General features: G+C 56.1%; 1 protein-coding gene across 4 annotated transcripts in view; it reads right to left on the reverse strand.

Annotated features, from left to right (window-relative positions):
- ZNF536 (zinc finger protein 536) overlaps window positions 1-19,180 on the reverse strand; it is a 316,452-nt gene that overhangs the window by 200,873 nt on the left and 96,399 nt on the right. For all 4 annotated transcript variants that reach the window (XM_053672198.1, XM_037142973.2, XM_053672199.1 and 1 more), the window contains exon 3: window positions 16,436-16,550. The gene's annotated coding sequence lies outside the window, so the exon portion shown is untranslated. The remainder of the gene's footprint in view (window positions 1-16,435; window positions 16,551-19,180) is intronic.

A 19,180-nucleotide genomic window follows, 5' to 3' on the forward strand; every position in this document is an offset into this window, starting at 1 on the left:
GGGACCCAGACGCTGCACCTGCTCAGTGGGGTGGGGGGCGGGGCGATTTTCCACCAGGTCTGAAGCTGATTAAAATCAAAATCTGGAGCTAAGCACGCATTCTCCTTTCTCAGAAAAAGACAAGCTTTGCCCAAAGCATCTCAAAGTCGCATTAGAGCCAGGTGGGGTTGGGGTTTTGATTTTTTTTAAACCCTCTTGGCATCATCAGATCAGATGGTAGGGGTGGGAACGGACAAAACCAAGCACAAACAGGAGGAAAGTTTTAACACCAGAGTGTCTGTCCCTCTCAAAATGCCACGCGCATTTGAAGTGCCAGAAAATGTCGCTTTCAATTCAAAAATTATTCTGTACAGGGACATTACTGCATGGGCAAGTGTGTGTGTGTGTGTGTGTGTGTGAGCGAGTGTGTCCTGAGCTGGGGAGGTCACACGCACACTCACAGGGAAAGCTGAATGACTCTGAGAACCAGGACAACCCACGTGGGACTGTTCTCATTTTTCAGGCCAAACTCCGTCAGGTACAAATCCAAGCAGGTTGTGGCTGGAGCCACAGCTTCCGTGACAACACAGCGAGCCCACCTTCTCCTCGGCAACGCCAGCGTCAGGAAGAACCCAGCCGGGCCAGGCAGTGCCAGGGCGGCTCCCCGACGGCTGCTCGTGAGTGAGCAGGGACCTCCCATGGCTGGGTCCGCCTGTACTCACATCTACCCAGACAGCACCCTGTGTGTGAGGACAGACCCTAAATAAGGGTTAAGTTCACTTTAATTGTTTTCCTCCTCATGAATCAGCCACCCCTCCCACTCTGCAGAGAAACAAGCAGCAGGTTCTGGGTCCATGACACTCAGGAATCTGTGCATTTTTTTTAATTAGGCAAATAATACAAAGAGGAAGAATCGATTTCTTCCTGTGACACTTTGGGGGCCACTGGCCTTTGCCACGGCCCCACTGGCTGGCACCCCAGCCCCACGGACGCCGCCCCGCAAAGCCCGGGCGGAGGGCAGATGCAGGGGGGACGGAGTGACATCACGGAAGAGCGTTTGGCATCGAGGGAGGAAAAATCAGCGAAGACAAATGACACTTTGCTGCCATGGTGAGCTATTTTCGCGGCGATGGCTCGACTTCTGCCCCCATCGCATATGCCAATGGCAGGACTCACTCCAGGGACTCACAAAAAAAGAGTGCGTGTTCACAGCTGTACTGTACACCAATACAGATTACATGTTTTCAGTGCGGCCGCCACAGCAGAATGCTAATTAACATACTGGAGTGATGAGAACCGCGGCGAGGGCCTTATTGTTCCATTATTTCCTGAGGCCCAGCTGCCTTTGTGCACGTCACTTATCCTCTGGTGCCACAGGTTTTCACTCCAAAAATACTCTCCCCACCCCACGTTCACAGTTAAAAAACAAAGAGGTGGCAGATTGCCGCTTCTCTGTCCGTCTTGAACGGCAGAACTGTTAAGCTGCTCTGGTTCGGTATTTAGAAATAATTTAGCAGCCATATTCTGGGCCTGCCTGCATCCCCACATAATGGCTGTGTGCCTGGCCCCAGCCAGTGTATAACTAGGCTGACATCACTTATGAGATTTAGATTGGTCAGTTAATGGAGGTCTTTACCAGAATCAATACCATAACAGCTTCTTGAAATGAACGTGATTTTTTACACGGGTGCCGCAAACAATAACTGCAGGAACCGGCTACCTTTGTACCCGGCACAAAGAAGCCAAGATGCAAAATTAAGAAGCAATCACATTTTTGCAAACTAATATTACAGTCAATTATTAAAAACAAACACTCAAAAACATGTACTTCTCATTAAATAATGGAAGAGCATTATCTCCCCCCCCCCCCGCACCTGATTAATCTTTTTTTTACACTTTTTAATGGCTGTTTCACCTACTGGCTACATTATCAGGTTGCTATTAAGGACTGATATTGATGAGTGATGTAGTGATGATTATGTGAAAAGCCATATTTAAAGCTTGTTTTGGGTAAAAAAAAATTTTTCCATAATCCTCATTCACGAGAATGTCGTCTGCCGACTGGATTCGTTTTTCTTCTTTTGCCTGGATCCTGCATAAAAGTGACATTCTCTAAAATATAGGTTTTCTCAAAGAGTGGTCCGCCAGCAACCCATACGTACTTCGGTAATTTGCAGTCAAGTTCAGAGAGAGAGGTTGGCCTAAGCCCAAAATGTTTATGGCACATCACTCCTCCAAAAAACAAAACACCTGGAGTTTTATTTTGGGTTTCCCGAAACGCGCCTTCATCGACACCAGGTACGATAGCTGGGGACCTACGTCAAGCCCCCGCCCAGACGCCTCTCAGCCAGAGTCATAAATTCAGCCAACACGCGTCTCCCCCCCGAAAGTACAGCACGTCACTAATCACAGCCACACTGTTGCTCAACGCCATGCGATCTCCCCACAGCCCACGGAGAGAAGGAGCCAGAGTTGCCTTTTAACGAGTTTAGCTGGTAATCTCAGATAAATGGAGAACGGCCTGAAGTGTCTGTCATCTCCCAGGCAGTAATGAGAGGATTTAGGGCACCGTGCGTCCCCTCGAGCACGTCACCGGGAGATGGCCACAGGTGTGTCGTCATCGCGACCCAGCGCCTCCTCGGCTGCCGCCATCCCCCCACTGTGGACACAACATAGATTTTTTTAATTGGATCCAGGAGCTAGCTAAATTACCCAACCGCTCTCTGCTCGAGCCCAGCCAGCTCCTGCACCAATAATAATAAACTTGCCATAATAGCGGCTCAGTCTGCAACTGGTATTTTCTCGTCACCTGAACATGGAAAAACTCTATTCTGATGACAGCCACCAAAGGCACCCCTGGCTTGGTTTCCTCCTTAAAAATGGCTGGAGAGTTCCAGAAGGGATCCCAGCAAAAAAAAAAAAAAAAAGTTCAATTACATATGCCCATATTTTCACCCAGGAACCTGTTTGCCTTATGGTCCTGAGAGGAAATAATATCCTCACTCACCATTTTGTGATGTGTGAGGATATTTTCCCCCTCTTCATTCCCAGTGTTTATTTACCAGGTCAAAGCTACCGCCGGTCAGAACCACTCCCCGGGGCCAGGACAGAGACACCCAGGGCCAGGCCCCTACGGACAGGTCAGGCTCCTTGCGACACAGTCCAGGCCTGGCCCTCCCTCCCCAGCTCACACACTTGTGTCCAGTTTGCAAGAAGGAGCCCCAGCACCTGACCTCCTGGTCTGAGTGTCGGAAAAGCAGCAGGTCTAGAAATGAGAGATCAAACCACTCAGCGGCAGACACAGCATCTTCCCACGAAGTACACAGCACGGCCGCAGCATTTGGACGTGTTTTTAACAGCCTTGATCCCATTTAAAGTCTGAAAATGCCGTTGAGAGTTGAACCTTGTGCTGAAGCCAGTAAGTTAAGGCAGCGAGGTGGGGAGACACTATGAAAGCCACCACAGACACCGCATGGCCGCACGGTGGGATGGACAGCACATGGACCTCCGAGGGGCAGCTTTGGTCCCAGTTCACAGTCAGTTTGCTGACTTTACCTGATGCGGCAGGTGATGTGGACATGCCAGGTGCCGACTGCAGGTGGGCACGGACAAGCGGGCGGCAGGAAAAAGCACGTCGTGGGGCCGCTCTCACGGAGCAAGCGCTCTGAGTCCTCCCGCAGGGACTCCCCTTCAGCGGACGGGGTGAGCTGCTCAGGGACCAGCATCGCCGCCCCCCGAAACCCCGGCTTCTCCCTAGCAGGACCCTGGGAATCTTCCCCCGGCCGGGGGGGACCAGGGGCCTACGGGCCGAATCCCACCAATGTGCACGTTCGGTCTGGCCCATGTGACAGTTTAAGAAAATCATAACTTGCAAAAAGTAGCTGAGTTCCATTTAAAAATCCAGATTTTTTAAAAAAGCATTTTCATTAGATGTTTATGCTACTAAATTGGAGTTTTTGAAATGAACACTGTTTAAGTATCAAAATCACTAAAATGTAGCATTATAAAAATTCAAAACCTCAAAAACATTGTTCTCAGTGAAAGCAGCCAGGTGCCAGGGGCCTTGGATTTCCTGGCTCCTCTAACACGAAATGTCCAGATAAGGAGAATCCCGGACCGCAGGTAGACCGGCGACCGCCCGCGGCCGTGACTGGCCCTTGGGGGTGACCGCACGGAACCCCCTGTGGGTGGAGAATTGTCCTAAACCTGGACTATGCTGACGGCCAAACAATCTGGCAAATTTACTCTAAATCGCTGAATTGTGCATATAAAATGGGGAGAATTTGATGGTATGTCATTAAAACTATTCTAAAAAAAAACCCAAATGTGGAAGAATAGCCAGAAAAACCCTGACGAAGAAAAATGATGAGGGTAGACCAATCCTAACAGACATAACAACATCAGGTGACCGCTGCAAATAAAATGATGAAGAAATGGAGCAAAACTAGACAACGGACCGAGGTCACGTGGACACTGGACACGGGACACAAGGCCACGGCGGACGTGCCACCGCCGGAACGTGGCCTGCCCCGCAGCCACGAGGAGGAGGGGGCAGCCATCGGATTCCTGCCTCGCAGCCCCCACCACGAGCTTACAACGCGTCCAGGACCTAAGGAGACGGCAAGACCACCAGCGCCGTGGGGCCCGAGTGAGCTCCCCTCCCCTCGGGTGGGGAAGCCGACTCCCACCTCAAAACCCGCAGGCAGCGAGAGAACAGAGCAACGGCTCCGACTGCGCGAAGTAGAACGTTTCCCCGACAGGACCGAAAGGCCCGTGGCTGGAGAACCAGAGGCAGATATCTGCGACATGTAATCTTTGAGTTTCCAGAGCTCTTTGGACGTGGAGGAAAGGACCGAAAACCGAACAGAAACGTAGGAAGGAGGGCGTGATCAGCTGATTCACGAATTAATTTTAAAAATAAAAATAAAGAAATTAAAAAAATAAAAATGCAGATTTCTGACTTCCCTAGAAAAATCCTAAGGTCTGGGGACACGAGGCCCCAGCGGCCCTGGCCTGCGGCATCGGCGGGGGAGGCGTGGTGGGGAGGGGCCCGTCCAGGGGAAGCAGGGGAGGGGCCTCGGAGACCGGTCCTGGCCCATCAGGCTCCGCCCCCTGCGCGGGGCTGCCCGGCCAGTTCTGTACCACGCAAGTGCCTCTCCACGGAGGGAGGGTCCCAAAGCACCTCCCCGCCCGGCCCCCGGAGAATCTGTAAGTCCTTGGGGCACAGAAAAAGCAGGAGGACCAGAGCCTGTTCCCTTGAGTTGCTTCAAGTCTCGTCCAGGAGACCAGGTGTGATGCTCAGATTACGGAAGACAAGGGAGCTGGGGGGGGGGGATGGGGGGCCTTCACCCACCAGGGGCCCTCAGGGCTGTTGGTCTGGGGAGAGCAGGTGACCGACAGGAGGGATGGGAGAAAGGGAGGTGGTAGGTGAGACCGGTAGAACCAGGGACTCCACGAGGGGTCATTCCCCGAGACCAGCGGTGCTGGTAGCCACAGACGGCCAGGCCACGGCCGGATTCCAGCCCCTCACCAGCAGCCAGACAGCCAGGCTGCCTCCTGGGCTCTGCCCACGGCTCTACCCCAGACCCTCTAACCAACACGCACCAAAGGCACTGGCCCACCCACCAGACAGAGAACCGAAGGGCCCACTCCAGCCTCCCGGCCCCCACCCCCGCCACGGGCCCTGGGCTTTGCCACGTCAGGTGCGCGGGTCTGAACTGGAGAGGAGTCCCACAGGGAAGGTGCGTCCCCAGCCGGCCCATCCACCTGGGTGACGCTCTTTCAGACCATCCATAAACATGACTTCAGCTCTCAGATGATATTTAATTAGCATTAAACTCTTTTATTTCATGTAAGTTAGAGCCTCGCCTGAGACACTTCATTCGGAAAGTAACCTGGCACTCAAGATTCAAATGAAACATCAGCATGGCAGCAGAGCCGCGGTGCGCTCCCGGCCCTCGGGACACGCAGCCCTGCCACCAGCCCCCGCCGCAGGGACCGCCCCCTGGGGCTCCAACCTTCTCTCGCGGGAAGGGCTGCAGCCCAGGAAGCGAGAGTGGGAAAAACTCATCCCTGTCGAAGCTGGAGGCCCATTTCCACTCTTCTCTCTGGATGTTTCCTTCTGCGTCTTGAAACCATCGGCCTGGCCCCACTGCCCGGCCCCCACACGGGCCGTGCCCACCCTCCAGGGCCGCCCCGTGCCCACAGACCTCGCTCTCAGGTCGCCTCCTCAGAGGGTCCTCCCGGACCTCCGTCTGGCCCGGCCTGGTCTCCTCCCTTTGTTGGTCCCCATTTTAACACTGCATGGAGTATCTCCCCACAGAGAGTTTTCTGCCGCCTCATCTGTTTGGTTGTTTGTTTGGTTGTTTGTTTGCTGCTTCCTCCTCTTCCTCCTCCTGCTCCCACGAGAATGCCATACGCCTGAGGGCAGGGACGTGCCACAAGGCCTGAAACAGCCCCGTCGCATCCAGTGGGATGAAAGGAAGGAGAAAGGGAGGGAGGAAAAATGCATAAGGCATGCATGACAGGCACATGAATACAGGTGTGGTACGTGCGTGCACACATGATAGGCACGTGCGTATGGGGAGATAGGTACGTGCATGTTGCACGCGTACATGTTAGAGACACACACATGCAGAGATGGCAGATAAATAGATACACGGATGTAGGTGGGTAGGCAGGTGGCTGGAGGACAAATGAAGATAGAGACATACCTAGATACAGATAGGGAGGTACATGACAGATAATGGATGGATGGACAGATGGACAGACAGCTGGCTCGGGAGACCAGGCGCGGGGGCCCACGCAGAGCGGCCCAGTGCCAGTTCTCGGGTGGGCGTGGCCACAGGGAGCAGACCCCGCAGCCCCTCGGAGCACTGTCGGATGTGACCAGAGAGGTGCGAGATGACGAGACAGGGTGGACTCTGCTTTCAGAGGGGACACTGCCGTGGGCAGGCAGAGGAGGGGCTCCTTCAGTCCCGGCCTCACCCACAGCCTGAGCTTGGCCCTCAGGGCCTGGCCGCACGCAGACTTCCCCAACAGGCCTTGCGGGAACCCCGAGACCTGCGCGAGGACCCCACAGACACAGGGTGATTTTAGCCTGCGCAGAAAAGCTCCTTTCGGAAAATGAAGGCTTCTCTTATAATCATAATATGTAATACAAAAATATACAGGGTGGCCCTGGCTGGTGTGGCTCAGTGGATTGAGCACCGGCCTGTGAACCAAAGGGTCGCTAGTTCAATGCCGAGTCAGGGCACATGCCTGGGTTGCAGGTCAGGTCCCCAGCAGGGGGCGTGAGAGAGGCAACCAGACATTGACACTTCTCTCCCTCTCTTTCTCTCTCTGGAAATGAATAAATAAAAGCTTTAAAAAATAAAAATAAAAAACTAATACTAAAAAATAAAAACATACAGGGTGGGGCAAAAGTAGTCTACCTTTGTCAGTGCACGAAACGCAGACTTCATTCTTGTTTATCATTTATTCACCATTGCGTTGCTTCCCCATCAGAACCACCGCAAACCTTCTTTTGCCCCACCCGGCATATAACTGACATGTCAAACCAGAGATTTCTTAGACCTGGTTACTTAAGACAAAGCTAAATATAATCTTTACTTCAAAGACTCCTGCCCTCTTAAAAAATATTAAGTCTACAAGCAGGAGTATGATAAAAAATCAAAACGGAGGTGGGCGAATGACAAATGGGGCTGGCTTAGGGGTCGATCCCCGGAAACCTGTGCCCGCCCCCCGAGCCTGCAGGACCTCATCCCCGGGACTCCTGGCCTGTGGGGCCCAGGCCCCACTCAGCTGCCGGAGCCACCTACGGGCCCCACAGCCCTTTCCTGGGTTGGAAGGAGCGGCGAGGATGGGGAGGGCCCTGTGGGCTCAGCTCCCCCGGCAGTCGGCCCCGCTCTGCCACAGCTACCAGGGCTACCCAGAGAACTGCAAAGGACAGACCCAGGGGCTGGTGCTGCGTCTCTGCCCGAGTGGCCACGAACCTCCAGCAGGTCCCCTCCCCTTCTAAAGGAGAGGAGGAGAAAGAGGTGGGAGGGACAGAGAAGGGCAGAAGGAAGGGACAGGAGGAGAGAAGAGAAAAAAGACAGAAAAACAGGGAAGAAGGAGGAGGAGGAGAGAGACAGGGAGGCTGAAGACCCAAGTGGGCTGAAACCCTTATGAGGAAGAAAAATCCCTAATGCATGGACACTATTTATACCCGGGATAAACAAGATAATTAAGTGTCCGTTTTGTAAGTTGTGCCTTGACTTCAAGATCGCCAGTGGCCACGAATGTTTGGGCTTCGCAGCAGAGTGCTGGAGAGCCGTGGGCCGCGCCCTCTGACCGGGAAGCTGGCGCGGCCGCCGCTCCCACTGCGATCACGGCGCGGAGCGGAGAGTTGAGCAGATCGGCGCTTTGCTCTCAGAATGGAAGTGCAAGCGGAAGGACTGATGAGTCTGCTAACTGCTCCATTGTTCCGGCCTGCTCCTGGCGCTGGTGCGAGCTCCCGGCAGGGCCCAAAGTGCATCTTCTGTACACGTTTGAAAGGAAAAATGCGTGTGACCCCGGGGAACACAAGCGCGGGTTTCCTTCTGTTTGAAGAGCAGTCTCTTTTATCATCTTTTAAAGGCCAACTTGTGTGCAGTTGGTGACCCTGGGCTAATGGGGGGCGGCGGGGGTGGGACCTGCCTGTGAGCGAGCATGGTGGGTGGCCAGGCCGTCTGGGCACCCCAAACCAGCCTGTCCCGGCTTCCCCTCGCTGTTCCTGAAGTCTCTCCGAGCCCCGAGCAAGAGAAGGCCGACAGCCGGGGTGCGGCTCACCGATGGGTGGCCTTTCGCCTGTCCCCATGCCCTCCACCGGGCAGGGTCAGATTCCGCAAGTGGCCCTCCAGACACCGTTCCTCGTCTGCGTCCCCATCAGTCACGGAGCCCGGACTTGGCCCCCTCAGGCCCCACCGCAGCTCTGCCCACACCTGCTTATTTATGTCCTGCGTTCCAACAGCCCGTTGCTCTCTCTGTCCACAGAGTTTCCAGGGTCCCCCTTCTGCCTGGATGGGCCACCTCTGTAGCCTCACACCCTCCCCCACCACCACCTGCAAACGCACCTGGGAAACTTCTGCTTCTGCAGGAGCCTCCTGTCTTGCCTTCTCCTCGTCTGTATTTAAGAGAATCTCCCGTCCCCAGGTCCGGCCCCAGCGCCGGCCAGCGCATCATGAAGCTCTCCCCAAGCTGCCAGGTGCGCCCGACATCTGCTCTCTTACAGGGACTGCACGGAGCGAGCACAAGGCACACACAGGACCGTCACCAGCGCCTCCGTTCTCGGCCCACATGGCTCTCACTCCACTCTGTTCACCAGCCTCCCCTCAGGGCTTCAGGCACGATCTGGGCTCAGACTGGGGGCAGCACCGGTCTCGCTCTCTCTGTGACAGCTCCCGGCACGGGCACCCCGCGGCGCAGGACGGGAGCAGAGTCCCCACGGGCACACCTTGGTGGGCCAGGGTCCGTGAACTCTCGGGGTCAAGTCCCAGCCTGACAGCCCGCACCCCACACTCATGGGGCAGTGGGTGGGTCGGGACAGTGGGAGGCGGGGTGGGCAACACAGGGGCTCCCCCACCTCGCCCGGTAAGAGAGGGACCTGGGGCACAAAACCCAGATCCGGGCCTTCGACCAGTTTCCGCCCCAAGTTTCCTTCTGAGGCCACAGGAGCCGACGGCAGCCCCACAGCCTGCAGTAACGGGAGTAAAAGCGCAGCCCGTCCTCCCTGGAGGCCCGGCCTCACACGCGGAACCTCCCTCGAAGCCTGTTTTGAACGCCCTGCTGAAGGCAGGGAGGCGCGGTGGCCCTGGCCTGCCCCTGTGTCCTTCTCCGTCCCACTGGGCCGTCCACCCACCCCGCTGACCTGGGGCCCAGGGAGGGTCGCCGGCTATCAGAGTCACCCACATTGCCCAGCAACGGCCGGGCGTTTCTTTCCTATGTGTGCAAGTGCACAAGCATGTAAATGTTTGTGTGTACACACGTACCCCACGTGCACGCACAAACACGCAGGCACATGCACTGCAGGCGAGGCCTGGACTCCCCCCGACACTGAGGGTGTGCAGGAAGAGCAGGCTGCCCTCCCGTCCCGTCCAGCCTGTCACCCTGCCCGTGGACACCGTCTGGGCCAGCGACAGAGACATGCCCGTGTGCACGCACACCCTGACCTTCCTGGGGCCGACTTGGACCTGGTGCGTGATCTCCCATTTCTGGCTTTGGGCGCAGGCCCCAACGAAGGCTCGCACTGCAAAGCCACTCGCCCCTTTCCCAGAGAAGGGAAGGAAGTCTGAAGGGTGCTGGGGGCCCCCAGGAAGGGAAAACGCCCCCCGTCCAGAGCAGCTGCTCCCTCAGTTCCCCCACGGTGCCCAGAGGACGTGGGGGGCAGGCAGCCCCAGCACGGACGGCCTCGGAGAAGGAAGGAGTCATTACTGTGCAGCTGATACGAGGCAGGGCCACCCAGGACACCGGGGTCCTCGGGCCCCGCCAGGGGCAGCGGAACAGCAGGGAAGCCTCAAGTCGGGTGGCCCACGGGTGAGGGAGCTGGCAGCGTCCTGCCCCGGCCCCGGCCCGGCAGGCCCTGGAAGCAGCCTTTGCCAGGGGTTCTCGTCTCCTCTGCTCCCCGGCCCCAGCCTGGCAGGCTCTGCCCCAGGGGGCTCTGGACCACGGAGCCTGGGAGTGACGCTCGCAAGGAGACTAGCCTGGGGGCACCGGGGAATCCATGTTTTAACCAAGGCCCCAGCAGACCCCTCTCACGGCACTTCTGCAGCCACCACAACACACTGCGTGGGACAGACAGAACAACCGCCACGGCAGCCACGGCAGCTGGGAGGCGCCCCGGGTTAACCAGCCTCTGTTTGCACTTTGTGGCATCTGTTTGCCAAGCTGACCTCATGCGCGGCCCTGCAGCTCTCGACCTCTGAAGGGCCGAGAGGGACACAGGGGCCTTTGTCTCGTGGCGAACAAAGGCAGAGTCATGGCGGAGTGGCCCTGAAGTGGCTCGGATGCCCGCCCGCCCGCCTACCCACGAGGACCCTGCCCTGAAGGGTCCCGCAGAGGGAAGGGGCAGAGGAAACAGGGGTCCGGCCTCCACCTGCTGCCTTCCTGCCCCCCACCCTCTGGAAGGCCCCCTTGGCGCGGCCCAGCCCCAGCCCGGGGGTGGTGGCTCTTCTCCGCGCCACCAGCTCACACGGAGAGAAGCGGCCCCGGACAGGAAGCTCAAGTTCAAGTGTTGACACCTCACCGAGGCTGCTCACCTGCCGCTTCGCCAGGCCTCTCCCCCGACTCCCCGCCTCCAGAGGGAGAACCCCAAAGGTCTGTCCATTACACAACGCGGGGAACACTTTCCTTCACTCCGTAAACTAATCACGTGCCATTGAAAGGACAAATAGAAACGAAGTTTTGTTCCCAGGGACGGACAGAAGGAAGGACGGAAGGAAAGGGGGAAGGCTGGAAGAGGGGAAGGGAGAGAAGGGGAAGGAAGGAAGGAAGGAAGGAAGGAAGGAAGGAAGGAAGGAAGGAAGGAAGGAAGGAAGGAAGGAAGGAAGAGAGAGAAAGGAGAAAAGCAAAGCCGGTCTCGGCAGCCGCCTCCGCACTGGGGGCGACGGGCGGCCCCCGGCCCTGGGCAGGCCACCGCGGCTGCGGCTGCGGCTGGGCGGCAAGAAGGGTTAAATTTATGTTCCATTACAAGTCCCCTTTTTTTGGTTTCATCTTCTCAGTAAAACACATAACTTAAAATGAAATCAAATATTAAAAATGACAGCCTCTATAAGTGCTGTGAGTAACTCCAGGTCACGGAGGGAGGGAAGCGCCGGCAAGTTGTCAGGCACTATCTGTCAGAGTGAATTAGAAACAATCAACAGAGACTGAAAGGGAAGGTGATTGTTATTAAGCGGCGGGGCTGTGAGCAGGCTGCCCAGATGTGGCCGTGCATATAAAGGACAGGAAGCCGCAGTTTAATTCAGGAAGCCCTGGCGAACAGGGCAGCGGCGGGGAGAAAAGTCCTTTGTCGCTAATAAGCTGGAAGTTACTTTGATAACAGCGGGGTGAGAGTGGAGAATAAAACACATTTCTTCCTCACCACACACCATTAATATCACAGAAAATGTGGTCAGAAGGGACGCCGGGCGCAGGCGGGAGGAGCCACCGGCCGCCCCACTGCTGGGGACGCCAACCCCGAGGGCCCTCCTGTGGGGCCAGGCTCGGTCGGACCACATCGGACCCGCGGTCCCCCTCCAGGAATGTCACGGGGCCAAAGAGAGTGTCAAGAGTGTTTGCTGGTGTCCAGTTTCCGCGGCCGGCGGGGAAGGTGCGAGCCGGTAAGCAGCCTCGACATAATGAAGTCCGTGGATGCAGCCACGAGAAACAATTTTCCATGCAGACGAGGCCCGGTTTCCTACGAAATTACTTATGCAGGCGTTCCGCAATTATCCTGTGATACTTTCAGGCAACAGTCTGACAGCGTTGTGCAAACAATAAAGGAATTACGGAAATAAAAACAAATAATGGTACACACGCAGAAAGTCCACGCGGCATGCAGACGGGGGGAGGGAGCCCGGCGGGGTCCACCGGGAAGCGGGGCCACAGGCTGGCCGGCCCGCCCCGAACACCTGACCACCGTCTGGGGAGCAGCTGGCCCACCGGCTGCCAATCACCACCGGAGCGGAGGGCAGGGACCACATTGAGGGAAGGAGCAGAGTCACGTGACCAGGCAGGGCCAGGCAATAGGTGACCCAGCCGGCTTGCCATTTCCTTCCTCAGCCCAGGTGGCCTTCGCCCTCAGAGGAGGCAGGGCCTTCCCCAGAGCAGCCCCTCGACCGCATTGGAAGGGCTGGGTCTGTCCCCAAAGCCTGGAGTCCGGGAATCAGACCCACCCATCACCACGGCTCCAGAATGGACTTGGACAGGTGCCTGTAGCTCAGGTGTTGGGGAGACACAGGGGAGACTCACAGTGGGGTGTCCACGGGACACCTGCCCACCCACCTTCGAGGACCCTGGAGCAGGTCCAGCAGGAAGCAGTGAAGGAAACGTATGTCCAGAAGTCGGGGGCTTCCCGACCGTGCAGCCAGGCCCTGGCCCTGGCCCTGGCCTCTCGGCCAAAGGGAACGCAGGGCAAGGACACAGACCGACGACCAGCCGGTGCGCGTTCCCGCAGCACCTCCGTCCTTCCGGAGCCGGGCTGCCGGGACGGCTGGGGCGCGTGTCACAGGGGTGGGGGACCCTGGGCTCCGTGCTGAGTGCAGAGCCACCCAGAGCAGAAGGCAGCTCTGTCTGGGCCACGCACACATCGCATTTGCGGGAAGAGGGTTTAGAACTTAAATTAGTTGCCAGCCTTAGAGAGGAGGAAAAAAACGAAAGAACTAGATTTTTTTTTTACTTCTCTCTCCTTAAAAACTGTGGCTATGCCCTGCGAACCAAAAACTGCGAACCAAAGGATAACAGTTCGATTCCCAGTCAGGGTACATGCCTGGGTTGCAGGCCAGGTCCCAGTCGGGGACACACCAGAGGCAACCACTGATACTTCTCTCCCTCTGTCCTTCCCTTCCCCTCTAAAGATAAATAAATAAAATCTTTAAAATTTTTTTTTACAAAACGTGGCTACTTGGGAAAGCTCTGCCCCCGCCCCACATGGCTGCAGTGGGGTGAGCTCTCTCCGGCTGCTCCGCTCACAGCCGGCTTCACACGCTTGCCGCCAGGACCCTGAGAGTGGGTCCGGGACACTGCCCGGGGGCACAAGGCCTGCCCAGGACACAGCACAAGCCAGGCCAGCGCCTCCCCGGTGGCCCCGACCCCAGCAGCAGTCTGGGGCCAAGTCCGAGGCTTCTCTGGGCCGAGCTGCTTCGGCACCAATCATTCTCTCCAAAACCTGCCAGGTTTGTAGCCCCAAAGGGGACCCACTGGAACACCTGAGGGGCAGGTGTCAGGAACTCCCCGCCAGGGTCCTGGCCTCCCGGTGTCCTGGGCGTGGCTGGGCCTCGGGCTCTGGCGCCCCTACAGTCCAGGGACCATGGAGAGCGGTGCAGACTGGGTGTGTACTGGGTTACTTAAACCGCTGTGCCACCAACTGTGATGGTCACAGACAGCAGAGGTCAGTCCATCTGCGAGTGACCGCCAACTCTCACTGCGAGCCAAGGGCTGCCCACGGCACAGGGGGCCTGCTGGGCAGGAGAGACACCGGCAAGGCCCCCAGCTGTCCCCGCACGGCACAGCCTCAGGGGCGGCCTGTTCTGTTCGGGGAAAACAGGGCTGGACCCCGCTTGGGGGGGTCCCGCTGGGTCCCGCTCTGGCCCGGCCAGTGACCGAGTGAGTGACCGCAGGCCAGCCCCTCAGCCTCTGGACGTGTCTCCTCACCTATCAAGTAAAGGTGGCCCTGCTCACCCTCACCCTGGGGTTCACAGGCCGCTGAGTGACCGGGAATGCGTGGGCAGGGGGCTCAGCTCCACGGCCGTGCTGGGGGACCCGGGGGAAGCACGCCCTGCAAGGGGTCAGCAGCCCAGAACAGCGCTGATGGAGTGACCGCGACTGGGCCTGGAGTTCACACCCCCCCATAGCGAGTGGGGTCACCTGCACCCTATGACGGTCCCCCGGTCAACGGGGGCCCAAGCCCCTCCCACCTGCAGCTCCCACCAGGCCCACAGCTGGGGGCTCCAGCTGCACAGGACGCCCCAGCCGGGTCGGCAGGAGCGGCCACGGGGCACCGTCCTGCGCCCACGGGGCCGGCAATGCCCAGCTTTAGACGGGTCGCCAGGATGCTCCCCGCCAGGAGCCGGTACCAGCCATGCCCAGCTCCGGCGCCTACCAGCACCCCCACACCTAGGAGGGTCGGTTTGTCAAGATGCAGTTTCCCCTCTGGATAAAAGCCACAGGAATGTGGAGGAAACCACGTTCCAGGGTCCGCGAGGCCACAGCAGGCCCCGCCCCCCCGCCTCCAAGCCCGGACTCCAGGGCTGCAGCCGTTCACTCCCCAGCCCCTTTGCACTGTTCACCGTGCAGGCCTCCGGCGGAGAGCCTGGCAGAACCGGTGCCGGTGTGTTCTTGCGTCGCCGCCCCTCACACAGGACACCGTCTCACTCACTCCTGCTCTCCCCCAGACGTCCCCCCAGTCACACTTGGCCTTGTCTTCCTTGCCCGTCCAATGAGGGTCGAGGGGACACGCAGCCCCCTGGCCAGGCTTCCTCACCCCACGCAGGAGGGCAGAGCCCACCCCCCTCCGGGGGGAGCCGGCGGTGCACCCCACCGGGGATGCCAGCCCTGCCCCTCGCCCTGCCTGCGAATCCCCACCACCAACGCAGCAGTGAAACACTGTAAGACTCCTAGCTCCCCCATCTGTGTTTTGCCTCCCAAGAGGGAAAATATTCTTCACAGACGTTCCCGTATCTGCCAGGCAAATTCTAAACCTTACTGGCAACCGCACGCTTGTTTTCCCAAGCAAACAGCTCCGGAACCGAAAAGTGTTCTGCCTGCGACATGCCAGGGAGGGGACTAGCCAACAGCTCCTCCTGGAAGCCTCCGCCGGGAGCCTGTGGGCGGCTACAGACGCGGCCCCAAGGAGCTGCGGCCCCACGACAACCCCTGCGCAGCCCGAGGCCACGTCACTCCTCCCCGTGACACCGGTGCATCCGCCACAGTGTGAAATCGACGCTTTCTAACTCAAATATCAGGGGTAAAAGGGGAACATCCCACCTTTGTGCCTCCGACGTTTTCTCCCACGAGAGTCCGCGAGGGAGCGGCACCACAGTGCCCAGGCCCCCGAGGTCCGTGGGATGCTTTTTCCTGCCTTTTTCCTTGCCCTTCCCACTGGAACCCTGCGCCGGGGCCATTGCTAATAAACCAGATCGGAGGACACCAGCGGAAGCCTAATTGATAGGGTCCTTTATCGACTGGCCTGCATGCGGGTCTGAGGCCCTCGGCAGCCCAGATTTAAATGCTTCATTTTATTTTTCACTTCCCCTTTTCCACACTTCAGCAGTGCCAGGCGGAGAGGTGCGTCTGGGTTCACTATCAGAAAGGATCGTGGTGCGGAATAATTTATGACTTCAGCTCGGGCTTTCAGAAAAGCTATTTCAAATCTCCACTTTGATTTGGTTGTATCAAAACTACTCAAAATAACACCGGCACTTTCTGGGAAGCAGAATATGTTAGTGGCACCTCGGGCCTGGGAACTGAAGCCTCTGATTGATCCCGGCAGAAAACTTGAGGAAAATCAAGGAGGGGGCATTTCTGCACTGTTGCTTTGTTCCCTTGCCCACCCCCACAGCAATGCCCCTGGGGCAAAAGCTCCACCACACCCTGGCCCAGACCTGTCCCAGCTGGGAGGAAGCCCCCTGCAGTGGCGGGGGGGACTCCTGGGTTGGAATCTGTGGAGGGCCAAAGAGACAAAACAGGAAGCCCCAAGGTGCCTCCGGGGCAACGAGTTCTGACATCTCGGAAGTCTTACCTTAGCAGGTGAACCGCATAGTGTCTTAAGGAGCGTCAGTCTGGCGAGAGGAAGCCCGGGGAGGAGGCGGCTGGTCCGGGCACTGACGGACTGCCAGGCGGGCGTCCCGGGGTCCCTATCACAAAAGAAAATACAGAAAGCCACGAGGTAAAGTGAAATGTAACAAATTCGCGAAATCGCCGCCACACGCAGAGGTCAAGGAAATTCAGCGGGAAAGGTCACGGATGAAATCGAAGCCGGCGTGTGGGAGTGAAAACCGATCCCCACGCAAGGCCACGGGTGATGTGCCGCAGACAAGAAGCTAAATACTGCCTAGCACTGGGATCTTTCATTTTCATCAGATCAATAAAAGCTTATATTTATCAGGATTCCAAGCAGCTGCCACTTCTGACAACCTCCACTTTATTTTCTCCCTCCTTGCGCTGTACCGGGGCAAAAAGGAGAGGAGCGGAGGCTTTTAATGCTATTCACACCTGAAGACACAATTCCATTAAGAGGGTCTTGTTTTGTTAAAGACGAGGGGATGGATATGATTGCATTGGCAGGCGCGAGAAGCCTCTTTGTTCTTCCCACCACGCTCTCTCCTCGGCCATCCAGACCCAGCACGAAGATGTCCTGACACCAAGTCTGTGCGGAAGCACTTTTTCCTTCTTTTCTTTTTTTCCTCTTTTTTTCTTTTTTGGTTCAAACTTACCATTTGCAAACGGAGGGGGAGGTCTGTGCTGAGGCAGTTGCCACTCTAATCATCTGTGCAACAATATTTGCTATCAGGCATTCTAAATAGATTATCACCAGCCCATCTGTGTCATTATTGATTTATAAAGCCGTAAGCGGCTTTAGAATGGAAGCGTCCCCAACCGAAGGGTTTCTCGTATAAATCAGAGCTGGGCTCAAATATAGCCGCCATCACTCGGGGCATCATCCCTAAAAAAAAAAATCGCCCCGGGAAGGAGAGAATGATACATTGCTTATAATACACCGATCCGAACTGATATGCAAATCTCGTTTTTTAAATATATTACTTGAGTAGAAAGAGGCGTCATTAACATATGAATGCCGCATGCAAATGACGGTGACAGCAGATGTTGGCGCATGTAATTGACCTATATGTGAATTGCATCAGAACCCTTAACTCTATTAATTCACTACCCAGTAGCTCGAGAGTGTCCAAAAAGTACATTCTCTGAAACCATATCCCGGGAGGGAGGCCGCCAGGGGCCGGAGAATCCCGAAACAAGGTCACTGTCACGAGGATTTTGCTGCCTTCTGCCTTCCCCTGCTTGCGGATGACATCATCACGGGCCGTGTAAATCGATCACTTAATAGCATTTAGAAAGGACTGCAGTGGGGAACAGGTTAGAAGGGGGGAAAAATGGCCCAGTTTTATTCTTTCCTTCTTGGCAGAAATGTCGTACCTCACACGCAGGGTTTGTGCATGACTGCGCTGGGAAACACACAGATGCCATTTTGTCCCCCGTCTTTATTTTTCCACTTCTTCTCAGAATGACATTAAATTGTATTAAATAGCCCTTTGTCCACAGGGCACGGACCACCCCGCATATGATAATGTATTAATGCCCCTGCGTTCCAGCCACTGAGCTGCAACATTCTGAGACTTGGAGGATAAGTATGAAGCACCATGTGTGTACAGCCTGCTAACAACTCTGACACATACTAATAGAAACATACCTAATAAATTACTGCTTTCAGGTCTAGCAAGCTGACATTTCTCTGCAAGGGACAATTTTATATTTGTGGCACAGAACAAAATTGCTTCATATGAAGCCACTGTGGATTAGCATAAAAATTAACACTTAAATTCCAGCTTATTTTCCACCCTCTCTTTCTGCCACAACAATCAATTCCTCTTATAAATCTGATTAGATTTTATGATGCTTATTATTCAGAGCATGTCTCAACACAGCATTCACAGGCTTGAAGACTATTTGTTTAAATAGAAAAAAGAAGCAGATAAATCTATAGGTATTTTTTATTACCCCATTCCCCACCAGTTTCTTGCTCATATTGTAACATCAGTAATTGATTGCACACATTAATTAACATGTAAGGTAGAAATTCTGCATTATGCATGATTTATTTTCCTATCTGGTGAGGAGGTTTGTCTGCTGCCCTTGGGTTTCTAGGACGCAAGGCTCGATCTGGCCCAGACATAAATGCCAATGCTCATTCCCCCTGAAAGTTATTAATGTCAGATATGAAATGAGATTTTTGATTTCACCTGCTTACTAATCCACAAAAGCTGTTGTGAGGGATGCAGGCTTAAACGCTGAAATTTGAAATGATATATTGCTATATCTGATAACATGCAAATATGTTCATTAGACGTAATTTAGCAGGAGAGAATAGCAACTCTTATAACCAGTCCGGGTCAGAAACGGTTGTTGATTAAAGAAGTCGTGAGAAACGGTGTCTGGAGGGCACTGTCCGGCAGACCCCAGGCTTTCGGCAGGCACGTGCCGGCGGGTGCCCGGCGCCGTCCAGGATGGCGGAGGGGGAGGGCTGACGCCCTGAGCACGCCTCGTAATCCAGAGCAAGGCTCCCACAGTAGCCGGTCCCCACAGTAGGAGACTTGGACCGGCCACACACTCTTCGATTTCAATGGGAGCACATGCTACCGCTCCATTTGGACATGACATTTCCCCTTCTGTCTTGGTGGCTCGAGTGATTTATATGGTGGACTCCTTCACGAATAAACCAGAGGAGAAATTAATATCATACGCGCCA

This window comes from Artibeus jamaicensis, unplaced genomic scaffold (genome assembly GCF_021234435.1).
Source record: "Artibeus jamaicensis isolate MK-2021 breed Jamaican fruit bat unplaced genomic scaffold, CSHL_Jam_final contig_755, whole genome shotgun sequence".
NCBI lineage: Eukaryota > Metazoa > Chordata > Mammalia > Chiroptera > Phyllostomidae > Artibeus > Artibeus jamaicensis.